This window comes from Mesocricetus auratus, unplaced genomic scaffold (genome assembly GCF_017639785.1).
Source record: "Mesocricetus auratus isolate SY011 unplaced genomic scaffold, BCM_Maur_2.0 Super-Scaffold_100019, whole genome shotgun sequence".
NCBI lineage: Eukaryota > Metazoa > Chordata > Mammalia > Rodentia > Cricetidae > Mesocricetus > Mesocricetus auratus.
Genome location: NW_024429200.1, coordinates 37,024,571 through 37,043,799, shown reverse-complemented (window position 1 = coordinate 37,043,799; position 19,229 = coordinate 37,024,571). Strand labels below are relative to the sequence as shown.

Below are 19,229 nucleotides of genomic sequence, written 5' to 3'. Positions count from 1 at the left end.
CAGGGTAGGATTCAGAGCCTCTGTATGGCTGAACATATGACAACCTTGCAATGTGGCACCTGGTCCTCCATAATTCTCCCTCCATATCTTATGTGTCAGCAGTGAAAGCTCACCTAAGATTCTGTGGAGGAGGATGAGCTGCAAGTCTGCAATTTAAATGTGACTGCTTTAAGGCTTAGTGAAGGGTGTCATATATATGTGTATGTACATACACACATACACACCACATATACATGTGTATGTATATACATGTTTTTTGAAAACTGTTGATAGGAACTAGTTTTCCATAAATGTGCCAATTATTCTTTCACGGTAACTATTTTCAGTCATTTTATTGCTTTTCTAGTTCAGGGCTTTCTTAGTTTCTATTTAAAAAGACGTATTAATTTATTATGTATACAGTGTTATAATGAGAGTAGGCATTTGCTATAACGGGTGAGCCTTCACTGACACACCATTAACACAGAAAGTACATGGTTTATGTTAGAATTCATTTGGAGTATTATATGTAACAGACCTGTGCGTTTCGCTCCAGCTATAAAGGCATGTTACTATTTCAGTACCAAAAAGTCTTCACTTCTATAGGAATCCTTGAACTCTATTCATTCCCCTGCCCCTGGTAACACTAATGTCTTCAAAGCTTTGCTCGTTAGAGAATATCACTGTGGTGGATGAATAAGAGTGGCCCCTGTAGGCTCAAATATTTGAATACCTGGTTTCCAGTTGGTGAATTGTTTGGGAAGGGTTAGGTATGGCTTTGTTGGAGATGGTGTGTTACTGGGGGAAAGTTTGAAGTCTCAGAAGCCCATAAGTAATTGGCCCTTTGTCTTCAACTTGAAGATAAGGATGCAAGCTCTCAGCTACTGCTCCAAGGCCATGCCTGTTACAATGTGCCCCTTCATAATGACTATAGACTCATCCTTTAAAACTAAAAGGAAGCCTCCAGTTAAACTCTCTTTTATTTATTTCATAAGTTGCCTTGGCCATGGTGTGTCTTCACAGAAATAGAAAAGTCAGACAATCACAATGGCCTAGTCTTACCATGCATAGTGTTTTGGATGGTTTTCTTCATAGAATAATATATATATATATATATATGTATATATATATATATATATAATGATTCTTCTCTACTTTAGCACTTAATAAAATTCCTTTGTATGGGGCTGGGTGGTGGTGGCCCACACTTTTAATCCCAGCACTCAGGAGCCAGAGGCACATGGACCTCTGTGGGTGTGAGGCCTGCTTGGCCTATAAACCAATTTTCAGGACAGACAGAGGCACACAAAGAAGCTGTCTTGAAAAAGCAACAGCTCCATTGTATGGATGTGCCTCTGTGTTTAGGCATTTACCTCCGCAGCTCTCAACCTGTGAGTCCTGGCCCCTCTGGGGGTCATCTATCAGATACCCCACATATCAGATTAGTCATAATTGCAGCTATGAAGCAGCAATGAGATAATTTTACGGTTGGGGGGTCCACCACAACATGAGGAACTGTATTAAAGGATCAAAGCATTAGGAAGGTTAAGGACTTCTGATTCACCTGCGGAAACACATCTTGGTTGGATACTAGATTTTGTCATCTGTGAATAAAGCTGCTGTAAATATAGTGTACAGGTTTTTGTGTGTATGTAAGTTCACAATTCATTTGGGTAGAGAACAAGGAAAGATTGCTTTTATCATATGAGAAGAATGCTATTTTATTAAAATAAGGGGGGGGCTAAATTCCAAAGAGGCTATACCACTTTATATCACCACCAGTAGTAAATGAGTTTCCGCTTTCCCACAACCTTGATGGTATCTGGTGTTGTGTTTTTTGCTTTGGGCCTTTTTAATAGGTGTTACTTGTTATCCCAATACTTTTATAGTCTCTTTAATTTTGTGAAATGTGTGAGAAAAATGATGCTTAGTGGTAAAAAAAAACTACATACATTTAGCTAAAACTCTAAGGATATACTACATTTTCTAATCAAATGACAATTTTCAGTGTGGTTTATTAGAGGAAATCAATAAATTGTAGGGACCTTATTAGTTACTTGAAACGCATTGTTACAAGTTTACATAAAGTCTTTAGAACTGAGAATATTAGTGAAAGCCAACTTTTTTTTCTATTTATGAGAATTTCATTAAGCGTTATTTTTATGTTTCTTGTCCTCCAACTTCTCCCAGATCCTCTCCTTTCCTTACCCACTCACCCGCATGTTCTTTCTCTCTTAAAAAGAAAAATCCCACTAAGGAAACACGGGGCCCAAACTGCCCTGGCCATGTACTCCTGTGAACCAAGTCTGCCACTGAGTATGGCCGACATTCAGTTTCACTCCCCTGAAGAAACGAATTTTCTCTTTCCCAAGGGCTATCGTTGGCAAACATTTTTGATTAGGGGTGGGACTCTGTCCACTTCCCCTCCTTCTTGCTTACTTTTAAATACCCAGCTTTAAGCTTTCTATCATCATCAGTGAAAAGAAAGCAGAGCAGAATACACTTGGTTTTATAAACAAGTTAAATGCCATTGAACTCATAAAGGGAATACCAATAGGACCCCTACTGCCTAGACCCTTATTTTTGTTTGTTTTGAGATGGGACCTATGTAGCTCATGATGCCTCAAGTTGCAGAACCTTCTCCCTTAGCCTCTTCTGTTCTTAAATTACAGATGTATGTAGGCCTGTGCCCAATTTGGGGCACTTCAAATACAACAAAAAGCAGCTTCTTGGATGTTGCCATCAAAGGGCCGGCACTTTTTGCCGCAGGTGGAGATTGTGACAGAGAACCACAGATGGTCAGTGAGCAGAGTTAAGTGACTGTGGAGTGCTCTTCCCAAACGGGGCTTTTATGACAAGAGTCCCTACACCAAGGCTAAGGGAGCATCGCTGAAGCCGGCAGCAGAAAAATGGAAAGACCCAGGGGAATGGCGAGATTGTGGTGAAATACCCACCACTCAGCAGCACACCAGTCAACATTCCAGCATGGACTGGGTGATGGCTAACTAGGTTCCATGCCTGGCTAAGGCGCAAGTCAGTCAAGTCAGCTGAGGGAGTCAGTTTCCTTCCTCAAGAGACCAGATTGGTTTCCATGTTCAAGAGCTCAGCCCTACACCCCAGGGCATCTGGACTACGTATGAACTTGAAAATACACACACACACACACACACACACACACACACTAGAATAACAGGAGCTGACTTTGAGCGGGGCATGTCAGGGAGAACACGGCAGGGAAGAACGAATAGGATCAACAAATGCATTTACTCGTGTATGCAAGTCTCAAACAACAAGCAACCCCCTTAAGGAATCTGTAAAGATCGGCACCGGGAGAGAGCTTATATTTTGTTCATTTCTAAGGCTTCAGACAACCGAGCTGCAGTCGGCATAGAACCCAGCACCGATCTCGAACCGTGGTTTCCTAGAAGCGAGATCCCACTCACGGAGGTCACCTTTCACCAAGAATTACCCCGCGCGCCCAGACACCAAGGCGCAGACACAGCCCTGCTCTGCAGTCTCAGGCTCTCGGAGCCGGCCCACACCGCGGATCGTCCGGGAACTGAGACTCGGGCGGCGGTGGGGCCAGAGACAGATGAGGCGGGCAAGGGCCTTCCTTTACAGACAGCAGCAGCAGCAGCAGCTGGGTGGCGGGCGCCAAAGACGACCACGGCTCGCTAAGGCAATGGCGTCCGACACCGGCCGGGCACCCTAGCCGCGCGCCGACGCGGGCGGAAGTGACGCCACGGGCGGCGCGCAGGGCCTCCCCACGAGAGAGGCGGGCCGGAGGGGGGGGGTTGCTGGGAGGCCGGGGGCGGGGCGCGGCCGAGGCTCCGTTTCCGGTGGCTGGTTGCGCTCGCTCACCCCAGCTGCCGCCGCTCTCTCCCGCGGCTGCTTCCTCCATCCTGGTATTTTTTGGAGCCTCCATCCTGGTTCTTCCAAAGTGCCCGGACCCAAAACAGGAAGTAAGTGCGATGGAACCTTCAGGTCCGGGCCTCTGCCGCAGCCGCTCCGCCCAGTGCGGCCGGGCCGGCCCCTTGCGGGCCTCGGCTGCCGGCGGCCGGCTGCTGCGGGCGGGGTCGGAGCTCGGCCTTGGCCCGGCCGCCGCGGCAGGCCCCGCACGCTGTGCCCCCGCGACCTCCTTCGCCGGGCCCGTGCGGGCGCCGGCGGCTGGAACGGCCGAGCGGGCTCCGAGGCGCGGCGGCGAGCCGGCGGGGGCGGAAAATGGCGGCGGGCCGGAGGAACTAAATGGCGCCGGGACCCCTGGGGGTGGGCCCGAGCCGCGGAGGACGGGCGCCGGGGTTCCGCGGGCGTCTGCGGGCTGGGCGGCCGAGCCGTCGGCCTGGCGTGGCCGGGTCCGCCGAGGAGCGGGCCCCCTGGGCGTGGGTGGGGCTGGCCCTGGGCGGGGGTCGCCCCCCAGCCCACCGTGTCCCCTCTGCTCGGTCAGCCTGGGCGCCCCTCGCCGCTGCACGGCTGGGCTGGTCTAGCCACCGAATGGTGGGTGCGGTGCTGCTGGCCGGACCTTCTCTTTGAAGACCGCGGGACGTGCCCTGGGGTGCGGGAAGAATCCTAGCCCAGCGAAGTCGTTACGGACGAGATCGTGCCGAGCAAACCCCCATTTGGTCCTCGAGTGTCGACTTTTGTTTTGTTTTGTCTTGAGACTCCGAGGGAAGTGGTCCAGTGCAGTCCCTGTGCTGTTGAATGATACAGCATATGTCTTCAGGGCAAAAGACTCACTCGGTGTAGCCAAAGAAAGGGTGATGGCCCGTGAAAAGTACACTTCTTCCTTTCCCAGGCTGGATTATCGTAATTGTTTTAATCAGATCTTGTACCCCTTACTGACAGCAAGAATTCCTATTGGGGCATCCTAGAAAGAAAGGGGGAGGGAGAGGAAGAGAGAGAGAGAACATTTTAGTACTGCTTTTAGTATTTCAGGTCTTATGGTAGATATAATAATTGGAGATTTATTAACTAGACCTATTATTTTTATTTTGTAAATAACTTGAGGCTTTTAGGCTGCAAATCAAGAAAGGAACGTTTGATTATGGTGAAAGTTTTACAAATACAAAAGCCATTTTTATTAAGGATTTTCTTTTTCTTGTGCTGCAAATTTCTTTAAGCTAGTTTCAAATGACTGCTTATTGTAGCATTTAGAACTATAACTATAATAACAAAACAACAGTCTTTATTAGTCTTTTACTGTAATAAAGTAGTGACAAAATTGTGCATATTTAGCTAAGGTTAGAAAAAATTTTAATTACATCTCAAAAATTGTTATGCCGAGAGTACCAAGTGCTCCCTACCCTAGTCAGAAACTACAAATAACGACTTGATCCTATATGGGGAAAAAAAATATTTGCTAGATTAAGAGAGCATTTATTTTATGGTGATTTTTATCCCATTACTTTTAACTCTTTCCTGAGATGTTTTTGTGTACCAACAAACTAGTATTTATTTCGTTATTTTAGCTGATAGGCTTATCCCACACTATTGGGGGAATGATGTAAGAAATCTACCAATCTGAATCTGTCCTGTTGGCTGCCATTGAGGAAGTGATGGGTATTGCATTTTTCTTAAGAGTTTAAATCTGTATCTTTAGGGGTTTAGTATTTTGAGGGAGGAAATCAAAGTTTTAGACTTACACTTTGAGCTTGAAAGTAGAGCATGTCCAGGGAAATAGTTCCTAGTGTCTAGTGTCATCTGGTTTTTCCTTTTTTACAGTTGTGCTTGCCTGTGTCATTCTGTGTCTGTCCCTAACAAAGGGCTGTGCTTTGTGTTTATTAAAGAGCACAGAATACACGGTATAGGGGTTAAAAAGGATACCATTTTATAGTAACAGTTTTACAAGGGAAGAAATTGCTTTACTGACCCAAAATAGCAAAACCAAACCATGTTATCAAACTACTACATTTAGCATCCAACATGTCTGAGGAATGTTTTGTTTAGGGTTGCTTTCAAGCTGTTGATTGCTTTCAGCAGATTATTAATCACAACATATACACAAATAATTCTGGGTCAGGAACATGAACATAATTTAAGATTACACATTTAGCTTAGGTTGTGAAAGCTAATTGCATGGGAAATCCAAGGCCCAGTACATTGGTTATGTTCTCATAAAGGCATACTAAACAGGCCGAGCACACAGTAGGACAGCACATTAAGTACTTAGCCTTAGCCTTAAATGATTTCAAGGCATGTTATTAGCTTCCCTGCAAGGTCTGGCAAAAATTCAGTCTCTTCAAAGACTGGATATTTTCATACGGCTCCACAGATTTTGTCTTAATCTATTGATGGCTTAAATTAGCATCTCCAAGGATACATGCCTAATAAGAAACAAGCATCCCTAGGTATGTATGGCTGTACAAGTTGGATTAAGGAGAGAGTCTATTGTTTTTCAAAGTATCAAAGAACTGGGTGACTTTAAGTGTCTGTTACAAACGTATCAAAACTTTAGATAAGCATTGAAGTTAGGGAGGGTACAGTGGTGACCACCTCAGCCAAATGTTTACTGAGTGAAGTGCAGAGGCCGTGGAGTTTGTTGGCTTTTGTGTCATTCTCCATTTATCTTAATGGTGTTTTTGTTTTGTGAAGAGTATTCTTGTAATAAAAATGAGTAAAAACCACAAAGTTGATTTGCTTTAATACCATAAAGGCAAATTGGTTCAGTTTCAATAAATGGAGGAATCTATTTATTGTGTCTGCGTTTTTCAAGTTTGTGGAAGATAGTCCACTCCATGATTAAATTCCAGGACAAAGTTGTCATGAATAAGTGTATTGGAAGGTCCTGTATAAACTTTTTACATCTTTTAAAGCAGCATTTTGGCTAGATGTGCCATCAGGTCATTCCTTCCAGCTCTGGTGTTTAGAGCTAACCCTACACTCACTGAAAGGTGTTTTATGCAAAAGACGTGTGTTGGGTTTATTCACTGCCTCGTGTGTTTTAATATTTGGTAAGGAAATGTGATTTTTCAATAAACTAATTGAATGATAATTTGTATTTAAAAACATGTTTTACAAAAATGCTGTTTTGAAAGGATGATACCTTACAGTGTAACCAAACACATAAGCTCTTATATCATCATTAATTAATTAATTAGAAAGGCAATACAGTTTTATTGCCAGGCAAGGTATGAAATTTTATACCTCCTAATGACCATTTAATTTACCATTTAATTCACTTTATCCAATTGTAGCATTAAATTCCATTACCATATGTAGTATTTACATTTTTGCTGTTGTTTTTCAAAAGAGGGTTTCTCTGTGTAACTGTCTTAGAACTGTTCTGTAGACCAGGCTTGCTTCAGACTCACAGAGATCTGCCTGCTTTTGCTTCCTGAGTGGTGGGATTGAAGGTGTGCACCACCACCGTCTGAATATTAATGCCACCATTAATTGTATAATTCTATCTTACCTACTTTTTCAGACTTTCCCACAAAGTATACAAAAGGATTCACAGGGATCCAGAGCTGTTACTGCTAGCAGGGGATCTTTTCCTCTGGCTGAATATGAGTCCTGGATAGGAAAGGAGGCTCTTCAGCAATCCTGGAGTACCCAAGACCTAGGGTCTGGGCTGACAGACCTTATGTATAACAGTTAAGAACCCTGAGCAATATAGGTCTGTTACCCCAGGCTTTCATTTTAACCCAAGACTAACAGCCCTACTAGACCCTCAGGTTAGAGGTTAACTGCTCTTGGCATTAACTGTCAGTGGTCCCAGAACTTGGCAGCTTTTGTTATCTGTGGATTTGGGCAGTCTTGAACAGCAGAGGTAGGTATTGCTCTTAATCTTAGAACTTTCTTGCTGGTGACTCCACAGTAGCAACTGAGAGCTCTATAGCAAAGATAAATGGGATCTTAATCCTGTTACCAGTTCTCAATGCCCAGAGAGTTTGCGACCCTTGGCAGCTTCCTCCTTGTGGCCCTGTCATCTCTGCTCCCTGTCATCTCTGCCCTGTTAGCTCTGGAACCCTTCAGGTCTCCTTACTACTGCCACTGTCACTGACTCTGCTTCTGCTTGGACTTTTCCTTTTTTGTGTGTAACCAACTAAGCTTGTTCTAATTAACATAAAAAGCAAGATGTGATGACACCGGAAAGCCTTTTATTGGGCCTAATGATGCACGCAGGTGATAGCAAAGGAATATCTCACAGCACCCTCACAAATGTAGTGGGGGTGTTTCCTTCACAGCAGCCCATACACATAAGGAAATGTTTATGCCAGTCAAGGCAAAGCCCCTTATGCAAATGAAGAATTTTGTGCATAACTATCACAGGCCTTTAGTTGGACCATCTTGGGAGGTGCTCCCCTTTTGACTGGATAGAAACAGCTGTGGGGTCATGGGGAGTTCAGCAAAGCTTGTGGTGGTGGAAAGTGTGGAGGTTGTTGGTTTCTGTGAAGCTTTCTCAAAGCACCTGTCTATAGCATAGTCCAAGGAGTTGGTGGCATAACTCACTCAGCTGGCTATGCTGTTGGCAGTTCTTTATTAAAGAGTAGTGGAGGCACTAGGAGAAAGGTCTAACATTTGTCTAATTAGAGTCAAATTATTCCAACTCCCTACATCTTAGGTTAGTTGAAGGAAAAATAAACATTAAAAGGATGCTCGCAATACAAACTTAGCCTTAAAATTAATGGTGTTTTACAATGCTAAACAGTTAATCCAGTAACTGAAGAGGTGGAGCTATCTGATCTGAATCAGAACCATTTCTAAAGCATCCTACATTATCTGCCAAGACTTTGCTGCTTGGCAGAGTGTCATTATCTTAGAAAAGTAGTACATTAAATATGTTTTTTAAGTGGCACATTACCAAATAATTCCCTTTTAAATGTTACCTAATGGGTATTATATACTTATTAAATTGGTAGGAAATAATTGGTGTTATTGGGGGAAGGAAGATGTGTGCATTTGGGCATGGTGGCACATGCTGGTGGTCCTAGCACTTAAAGTTGGGAGAGTCAAAGTTTAGAGCTAGTCTGCACTACATGTGAGGCCTTAACTAAAAACTAAATCATATTATAATACAAAAGGTATGCTGATTGTGGTGGTTTGAAACAAAATGGTTCCCAAGCTGAGTGGTACTATTAGGTGGTATAGTCTTGTAGGAGGAAGTGTGTTACTGTGGGACAGGCTTTGAAGTCTCTTTTGCTCAAGTGTCCCTTACTGTGACCCAGGTGACTTCCTGTGGCCTGCAAGATGTAGGACTCTGAGCTATTCCTCCATCACATCTGCCTGTATACTGTCATGTTCCCATCATGATGATAATGAACTGAACCTTTGAAACTGTAAGCAATCCCCCTCAATTAAATGTTTTCCTTATAAGAGTTGTGGTCATCATGATGGGGAAACCCACAGAATTAGCTGACCCAAGCTAGAGAGAGATCACTGATTCAGGTCTTGTAGAGTGTAGCCTTCCTTCTAGCCTGGTTCCAGAGCCGCATCACTCCCAAATGAACACACAGGAGGCTATATTAATTATGAAGCTGTTGGTCGTTTGCTTGGTTTCTTACTGGCTACCTCTGACTTAAGTAATTACCCCATAATTGTTAATCTAAGTATTTCTCTTACTGGAGAAAAGGGTCCAAACCTCTTATTCCTATGGCGGCTACATCATGACTGACACTGCCTCTCTTTCCCAGAACCCTCTTTGACTCCTAGTCCCACCTATCTTGCTTCCCTATTGGCCAACAGTACTTTATTGACATATACACGGGACTTCCCCAACATCCTCTTTTCTGTCTAAATAAAAAGAAAGGTTTTACCTTTAACATAGTCACCTTCAGAAAATGGCATTAAAATGGTTTAGAGTTTTTCTTGACAATGAGAAATGTCTGCTCCTGGCAGCACCAATTACGTCTGAGAGGAAGATGGGCATCGAAGAGACTCATTATGGAGTTTGCTTTCAACATGGCAAGATTAGCCATTTGGGCAAGAAACTGCTCTTGCCTGGACCGCTTGACTGTTGCTGTATAAACTGGACATACAGGATCCACAGGAAAGTGACTACAGGGTTCCTGCTTCATAGAAGAGTCTGCCAGACTTTCCACAGGACACAGAAAATGACTGATGGACTGCCATTCCAGATGAACAGCTTAAAATTTTCTGCTTTGCTGAGAAGTCTTCCAGAAACACTGTGGCCTATGGGCTGAAGATGGATGTCCCAACGTTACAGAGGAACTTCAGGTGACTGTCCAGGCAGCAAGATGTCTCTATCAATCCTACTGTTTATATATTATCCTTCTGTGGTCTTTGATGGAATTTAAGACAGTTATAATCATAGTTTTCCTTAGTTATGATAAAAGGTAAACTACATATAAAACTTTATAGTCTCACAAAGATAGATGATACTTTCTTTAAATCTTACTAAATGTTAGTGGACAAAATATAACTATGTTCTTACTTGATAACTGTTCTGTTATATCTAATTTAACTATGTTAAAGGTAAAACCTTTCTTTTTATTTAGACAGAAAAGAGGAGATGATGGGGAAGTCCTGTGTGTATGTCAATAAAGTACTGTTGGCCAATAGGGAAGCAAGATAGGTGGGACTAGGAGTCAAAGAGGGTTCTGGGAAAGAGAGGCAGTGTCAGTCATGATGTAGCCGCCATAGAAATAAGAGGTTTGGACCCTTTTCTCCAGTAAGAGAAATACTTAGATTAACAATCATGGTGTAAATATTTAAGTCAGAGATAGCCAGTAAGAAACCAAGCAAACAGCTTCATAATTAATATAGCTTCATGTGTGTTCATTTAGGACTGATGCAGCTCTGGAACCAGGCTGGCAGGAAGACTTCACTCTACAGGTCTGACCAAACTAGACTCCCTTAATATAGTTGACAATGGTGTGACTAGGACATTATATGAGGCCACTGGCAGTGGGTCCAAGGTCTAACACTAATGCACAAACTGACTTAATGGGGCCCATTCTATGTGGAGAGATACCTTGCCCAGCTTAGAAATAGGGGTGAGGAGGTGGAGAGTTGCCTTGGTCCTGCCTCAACTAGATGAAGGGACAGACTTAGACTTCCTAGGGGAGGCCATACCCTCTCCATGGAGCAGATGGGAGGAGGGGCCGAATGAGGGGAGCGGGAGGGGGGAGGGATGGGGAACTGGGATTGCAATGTAAAAAATAAATTAATAAAATGTTTAAAAAGTTAATTAAAAAAGAGAGTTGTGACCATGGTGTCTTTTCACAGCAACAGAAACCTCAGACAGAAGTTGGTACCAGGAGTGGGGTACGGCTGTGATAGACCTGACCATGATATTATTTGGAGTAACATGAACTTTGGTACTTTGGGTTAGGAAAACAGTGGAATACTTTAAGCACTGCTTAATGGGCTATACTAGTAAAAGCATGGAAGACAGTGATCCTGAGTATGATTTTTGGTGAACTGTCTAGGGCTGGATCAAGGGATTTCAGGAGAAGAATTTTGGTATGTTGCTTAGAAATCTTTTTTGTGATATTTTGGTGAAGGAGGTGGCTGCCTTTTGCCCTTGTCCAAAGAGTGCCTGAAGCTAAAGTGAAGAGTTTTGGATTAATTCTGTTGGCAGAAGAAATCTCAAAACAGCCCAGTATAGACTCTTGTGGATATTAGTGGTAAGTCCAATGAAGATTTATAATGAAAAACAGTAAGCTGAGCAAGGAAAAATGTAACATGAATTCTCTTTGGTCTTAGTAATAAAACTCAGAGTCAGCTATCAGGGTGAAAGCTGAAAGATCAGAGAAGCAAATTGGCCAGCCACTAGAAAGTTCTGACCTCTACCAATGATCAAATCAAAGGTGGCATTCAACTAACAGAGATCCTTCTGCCTCTGTCTCCCAAGTGCTGGGATGAAAGATGTGTACCAACACTACCTGATCTTTATGGCTGTCTAGTGTGGCTAGCTTTGCACCCTGATCTTCAGGCAAACTTTGAGGGGAAAGGGGGCACCAGGAAGTAGAATGAAGCTAAATTCTCTGTTCAAGGAGATAAATGAATTAAGAGATGGAATAAAGGGAGTGATGACCTCAGAGGGCAAGATCTCACCCAACTAAATTTCCAGTTTGTGAAAAGGAACTGAAGAAAAGCTTGGAGCTGAGTGTGGTGAGGCACACCTTGAATCCCAGCCCTGGCAAGGTAGAGGCCGGCTGATTTCTCTTGGAGTTTGAGGTCAGCCTGGTCTACAGAGCAAGTTTTAGGACAGCCAAGCTTAGGCAGTGAAAGACAGCTGGTGAAGATGTTACTGAACAAGGGTACCATATTCCAGAAGCAGCAAAACTGGACAGCTTGGGCCATGTGGTTCTGTTTTAGAGTTAAAGATAGAAGAAAGGAAGGCAGGCATGTGTCAGGGGCGTCCCTAAATGGAGTCCTAATAGAAAGGCCATTGCATGAAGCTGTAAAGTTGAAGCCTAGATTGCCTTGAAGACCCCATGATGTCAAAGATGCCACAGTCGTGGGATACCTGTTGAGGAAAGCTGCTAATGTAGTGGAACCAGCCCAGAGAAAGAAGTGCTGCAGTCAACAACGCTCAACAGAGTTGGAGATCTGAGGAGCGTTTTGACGGCAGACACGGGGCTGCAGAGTTGGCAGTTTGTCCGGCTGGTTTTTGGTATTGTTTTGGCCCAGTATTTTCTCACTATGTTCCCTTCTCTGCTTTTGGAATGGTAATATATATCCTGTGCCATTATATGTCGGAAGCATATGACCTGCTTTTTGGTATTGATTTTTACAGGGGGATTACAGTTAAGATAGTGCTGTGTATCTCAGAAGAGACTTTGGACTTTGAAACAAGTTTGATACTTATATGTTAAGAGAAGCTTTTTCTTTTGCTAGCCGCTTTGGTTTATCCCCCGCCAGTCGCCTGGGCTCTGCCGCGCCAGCCTGGTTCTAGATCCGCAATAGTCCCAAATAAACACACAGGAGGCTATATTAATTATGAAGCTGTTGGCCTTGCTTGTCTCTTACTGGCTAGCTCTGCCTTAAGTAATTACCCCATAATTGTTAATCTAAGTATGTCTCTTACCGGAGAATAGTTCCCGGCTTCCTTCCCCATGGCGTCACATCTCGAACTCTCTTGTGTTTCTCCTACCCAGAATCCTCCTGGATTCCTAGCCCCACCTATCTAGATTCCTATTGGCCAGCAGTACTTTATTGACAAATGCACAGGCAAATAACAGGACTTCCCCAACATCTACTCTTTTCTGTTTAAACAAAAGAAAGGTCTTAATTTTAACATAGTCAAATTGTATATGACAGAACAGTTATCAAGTAAGAACATAGTTACAATATTTTAGCAAGATTTAAAGAAAATATCATCCATCCCATCCTTGTGAGTCAAAAGTTCTATATGTATCTTTTATCATAACTAAGGAAAACTATAATTATAACTATTTGTCTTCAACTCCATCAAAGACCACAGAAGGATAATATATAAACACTAGGATTGACAGAGACATCTTACTGCCTGGACAGTCACCCGAAGTTCCTCTGTAACGTTGGGGCATCCATCTTCAGCCCATAGGCCACAATGTGTCTGGAAGACTTCTCAGCAAAGCAGGAAATTTCAAACTGTCCATCTGCGTTGGCAGTCTGTCAGTCATTTTTCTTTGTCCTGCAGAAAGTCTCGTAGACTCTTCATGAAGCAGGAACCCTGTAAGACTGAGTTCAGTAGTCACTTTCCTGTGGGTCCTGCATGTCCAGTTTATACAACAGCAGTCAAACAGTCTAGGCAAGAGCAGTTTCTTGCCCAAATGGCTAATCTTGCCATGTTGAAAGCAAACTCCATAACAAGTTTCTTCGATGCCCATCTTCCTCTCAGACATAATTGGTGCTGCCAGGAGCAGACATTTCTCATTGTCAAAAAAAACCCTAGACCATTTTAAATGCCATGTTCTGAAGGTCTTTGAGAGGTTTGAAGACTGTCTATCTGTCTCAAATATATTTCTGTATATCTAGAAAACCTAACTTACCTAACTATAAATTCTGTTATAAGTAACTATCTATAGTCTGTATTCAATTATGCATTACATTTTAAAAGATCAGTATAAGCACAATACTTAATCAAGAGGAGAAATATAAACATCACAAAATTGACCTTGAATTTGTATCAATAAATGAAAAACAATAACCATACCATATTTCCCCTTTTTACCATTAAAAGGAGATTGGTTGTGATCATTAACCAATTATAAACAATCCCATTTAAATGAAAACAAAGATTTATAACCAAGATGGGAATTGGGACGTCGCTCATTCCAAACTGCTTCCTGCTGGAAGGGGGCGCTGTTCACACCATGCGGATCATGACAAAACTCAGAAACCTGTATAAGTCCATATTTTCGGGGTCTGTAAGGCTGCATCATCTTAGCTGTCTCAGTCGTTGGAACACCTGGTCCACTGCTTCCGGGGGTCTTGGTTCGTGAAACCACAGAAGTCTGGAAGGAATTCTCAGCTTTTCATTTTCTGTAGAAACATAAGTAAAAACTCCTTTTCCAAGTAACATATCCTTACACTTAAATTTTGAAGTCAAGGCATTTTTAAAAGATAGAAGTTGGATTAATTCAGCAGCATTTATAATCAAGTGTACTTTAGCAGCAGTTCCTTCCTGAGCAAGCAAAAAACTGAAAAACACAATAGCGTACAGTATCCAGACTCTCTGTGTATTTTCCATCTTTACATGGCTTATTTATCTATTATTACTTTATTTCTTTCACTTTTATTTATTTTTCTCTGAGACAGGGTTTCTCTTCGGAAACCTGCCTGCCTCTGCCTCTGGAGTAAATCCTACCGGCGTGCGCCACCACAACGCCGGCTTTTGTATTTATTTACCACTTTGTCGTTTCAGTTTCTCTCTCAATCTCACATATATTTTTAAACACACTGTAATCCTTTAGACGTTTTCTTTATCCAAGTCTGACTTTACTGTAAATCTTTATGTTTTTCTGGCCACATGTCTTATCTGTAAAACCGCGGCTGTTTTAAACTGCCGTTTCAAGATGGCGGGCGTAAGTGTGACTCCAGCTTACCGCCTCAGTCCATGCTGACATCCAGCAAATGCTGCCATTTCCAGCTGTATGTACACACCTTTCAATCATTAGTAGAGTCTCTTAAAACAACCTTGGTTTTTTTTTTTTTTTTTTTTTATGCCGAGTCAGGAAGACTCCGGTAAACGAGCCACGTGAATCTCGGCTTGTCGCTAGCAAAACAGAGCACACCTGAGAAAAATGCTGCTACCAAAATCTGTGCTTCTCTCTGTTCTTCTGTTTCTAAAATTCCTTTAAAGCTTTTGTTGTTTTGCGTGGAAATTCAATCCCACTCCTGACAACCATTATGTTAAGAGAAGCTTTTTCTTTTGCTAGCCGCTTTGGTTTATCCCCCGCCAGTCGCCTGGGCTCTGCCGCGCCAGCCTGGTTCTAGATCCGCAATAGTCCCAAATAAACACACACTTATAGACTATGGGGACTTCTGAAATTGTACTGAATACACTTTTGCATTGTGATATGGCTACAAGCCTTTGGGGTCAGGGAGTGAAATGTGATGGTTTGAAAGAAAATGGCCCTCAAAGAGAGTGGGACTATTAGGAGGTGTGGCCTTGTTGGAGGAAGTGTGTCACTGTAGGGATGGGCTTTGAGGTGTGTTGCTCATTTCCTTTGGTGTGATTGTCAGTTGACTTCCTGTTGCCTGCAAGATGTTGGACCCTCAGCTATACATCTGCCTGCATGCCACCATGCGGGTCCCTGCCATGATGATAATGGACTGAACCTCTGAAACTGTAAGCCAGCCTCTCAATTAATGTTCTCCTTATAAGAGTTGCCATGGTCATGACACCTTTTCATGGCGAGAGAGAGAGAGAGAGAGAGAGAGAGAGAGAGAGAGAGAGAGAGAGAGAGAGAGAGAGAGAGAGAGATCACTAAAAATTTGGACAGTAATCATTAAAGTGTTAAAGAGAAATGGACAATTGTTAATTAAATATGTCCTTGCTGCTTTAAGTTACATCTCTCTGTAGTGTTCTGTATTTCCCATTTCAGTGACCTCGCCAGTGAGTTTTCCTATGCCTTATAACTGCATCCCGTCTTCCAGTTTTGAATGTAAATAATCTCTGTCATCCTAGCGTCAGCCTGTGTTGCCCCTGGCTTCTCATGATCACCACCAGTAGTGTCTGCATAGACAGTGTTGACCTGAATTAGGAAGAAATTGAACTGCTTGGTTGATTGATTGGTTTGTTTGTTTTGTTTTGTTTTGCTTTGCTTTTTAAGATTCTTACATTTAACTGCCCCCAAATTCAGGGTAATAAGGCCCAATGGACATGTACACCTAAGAACTTTACATCAGTACTGAAATAGAGAGGAGCATGAGACTTACTTCTTCATTGGATTCTGTATTAAATAACAAATGTTGCTTTGTTGTCCTCATCCCTTTTTGTCCCGCCAGGTTATTGTGTTCTAATAACTCAGGTCAGACGGTGGCACAAGCATGTTATGCCAGCACTGGGAAGGCAGAGACAGGAGGGTAATGAATTTAACACCAGCCTGGGCTCCATTATATAAGAGACCCTGTTACACGCCTCCCTCCCCCAAGCATGTCTATTAGGAACTATAAGTGAAAGGGTTATCTTTCAAATGTGAGCATACCTAAGGGTGATTATAAATGTTTTATACCATTTATAGGTTCTTTTTCTTGAATCTATTAAGATTTTTGTTGTTTCAAGATAATTCGTCAAATGATGGGAATATACTGGCATGTCAGTTTGCCAGATAAAGTGTTATCTGTCTTTCATTGTGTCTAATTAGTATAAAGGGGTTCTACCAATGATTTGTGGGGGTTGGTCAAAACGGGTTGATGGTGAAGTATATGTGCTCCAAAAAGTTCCAGGTAGTGTTGGAGTGTAAAAGGATCCAATGTCGAGCATGATTTTGTATCTAATGAATTCAATACAAGCACTGAATTACTAATTGGTTTAATTCTTTTCATCAACATCTCTCTCGGTAACGTCAGAAATACTCTTTCTTCTGTTATGAGCCCATTTCCTTCTCCCATTCTCCTTACCTTCAAAGTGTGTCTTGTCTTCTGTGTTTTGAATTCTCTGTTTGCCACCCACTCCCAGACCACTGAAATTACTTTTGCTTAGGGCGTGAGTGCTCTCCATATTACCAGATCAAATGAATACGTGTCTGTCATCTAACTGACAGTTAATCATTGAATACTTACTAGTTTTCCATCTGTGTCACTAACTAGTCCTCAGTCTCTGCTTGTCTTCCTCTTTGCTCCTTTTTTTTAAAGATTGATTTATTGTGAGTGTTTTTGCCTGCATGTATGTCTCTGTACCACTAAGCCAGAAGAAAGAGCTGGGTCCCGGAACTGATTACAGATGGTTGTAAGTGCCATGTGGGTTCTGGGAACTGAACCCAGGTCCTTTGGAAAAGCATCAGATGCTCTTCACCCGAGCCAGCCCCTTGTCTTCTCTTGACTTCCATGTGTAAGTAAGAGTGTGCTGGAACTAGGATCTAAGCTGTCTTCTCCAATTTCTAGGTGTCTTTAAAGATAACTTGCATGCCGGGCGGTGGTGGCGCACGCCTTTAATCCCAGCACTCGGGAGGCAGAAGCAGGCGGATCTCTGAGTTCGAGGCTGGGCTGGACCGATAGCCTCCAAAACAATACAGAGAAACCCTGTCTCGTTAAAAACCCAAAAATAAATAAATAAATAAATAACTTGCATGCCCTATTAACTCAGAATTACAGGTATTATTTATGCCTGTTGAGCACAATGTAAATATTCAACTGTCCACTTAAATACTATACATCTTACACTTGGATTTAATTAGTACTAATATTAATAAAAATGATTTGTGATCAAATACCTCATCTTAAATTGAAGCCAGAAGCCCAGGAATGTTGAGATGGCATCCATTTCTTAGTCTCATTCTCTTCTGTCATAAAGCCTAGTTGGCTCTGCTTCCAAAGCATAGATAATCTCTGTCCATCGTCTCCCCTTAAGTGCTGTGACATTTCCATACCACAGTCACCTCCTAAACAGATCTTTCTAACATAGCCTTCGCTGTTCTCCATACTGAGTGATCTGCCAAAAATGTAATTATCCCCAGGAAATGTTTCTCACCTGATAATAATAGAAAGGTTGGTTAGTTGTTACGGATTCCTAGATAGGGTTGTGCACCTATCCTCTTAATGTGGGTGCTGATTGAATAAATAATGTAAGTACTTTTTAACGTTTTTAAGCTAAAGTGGGGTTTTTAGAGATATTAATAAATCATTATGAAAGAACATGTTAACTGGAAATGTTAGTTTTTCATATGAGGTGAGTTTGCACAATGATCCCAAGGTCTGCCATAACCACTTGTTTGCCTAAATCTGGATCTGCTTGAGGAGTGACAGCTTGGGTTGAGAAACTTGGTGTGAGCTCTAAGTAGATGAAGAACGGATTGTTTGTCTTGTTGTCTATTTGCTGTACTAGTTTTGAGGCTGACTTCCATAAAGTGCACTCAGAAGAAAATTGTCCTTCTGTCTCGCTCTTCTGAGTGCGACGTCAGAGGTGGGAGGCCAGAGAGGAGCAGCATTATTTCCAGTGCTCAAATCAAATCTACTGTTCTTAAGCCTTGTGTAATGTTGTTACTGTTTTAGAGTGCTGCAGATGCCCAAGCATAGAGGAGAAGCAGTCAGGATAACATGAGAGTGATGCTGCTAGCCAGAGCGCAGAGACTGATTCCATGGGAAGGGCTGTAGCTGATCCACCCGTGTTCTAGGTAAGCCTACCTCTACTGCAGAAATCCACCTAATGGTGTGTCATGCTAGGTCATGATTTCCATTCATCTTTACCTTGAAAATTATGTTCTTTTGTATAGTAAACCTACAGTACTCATTGGATTTTTACCATGTAATTATTAATATAGTTATCTTTTTGCCAAATACTTGTTTAAATAGTAAACAGTGTGTAAATGGACTAATACCTATGTCAAGATACTGAGTAATTAATTAAATACACATCAAGATTTTGTCTGTATTAATGGTAAAAGGTATGGGGGGGCTTCTGAGACAAGAACTGTGTTAAAAGATTTTAAAGGGGTCAATCAGGACACTGATCATCCAGTATATTTGTCCAGCCCCATTACTACAGCAGAAGGGTTTGGTTGGTGTTTTTATTTTTCAGGTAATATGCCTTAAATACTCATAATAAATGTCTTAGAATAATGATTATTAGATCAAGGTGAAAGTTTTGTTTAATTAGCTAAAGATACCAGGCTTGAAATCTGTTCAGTGGCAGACCATTG

General features: G+C 42.3%; 1 protein-coding gene across 5 annotated transcripts in view; it reads left to right on the top strand.

Annotated features, from left to right (window-relative positions):
- Positions 1–3,805: 3,805 nt before the first annotated feature.
- Dmtf1 (cyclin D binding myb like transcription factor 1) overlaps positions 3,806–19,229 on the top strand; it is a 58,126-nt gene continuing 42,702 nt past the window's right edge. For 2 of the 5 annotated variants that reach the window (XM_005083591.4, XM_005083590.4), the window contains exons 1-2: positions 3,806–3,941; positions 18,583–18,704. The gene's annotated coding sequence lies outside the window, so the exon portion shown is untranslated. Of the gene's footprint in view, positions 3,942–11,435; positions 11,565–18,582; positions 18,705–19,229 lie in introns of those variants that run through there. The other 3 variants (XM_021234978.2, XM_040728779.1, XM_040728778.1) reach the window with 3 other exon arrangements.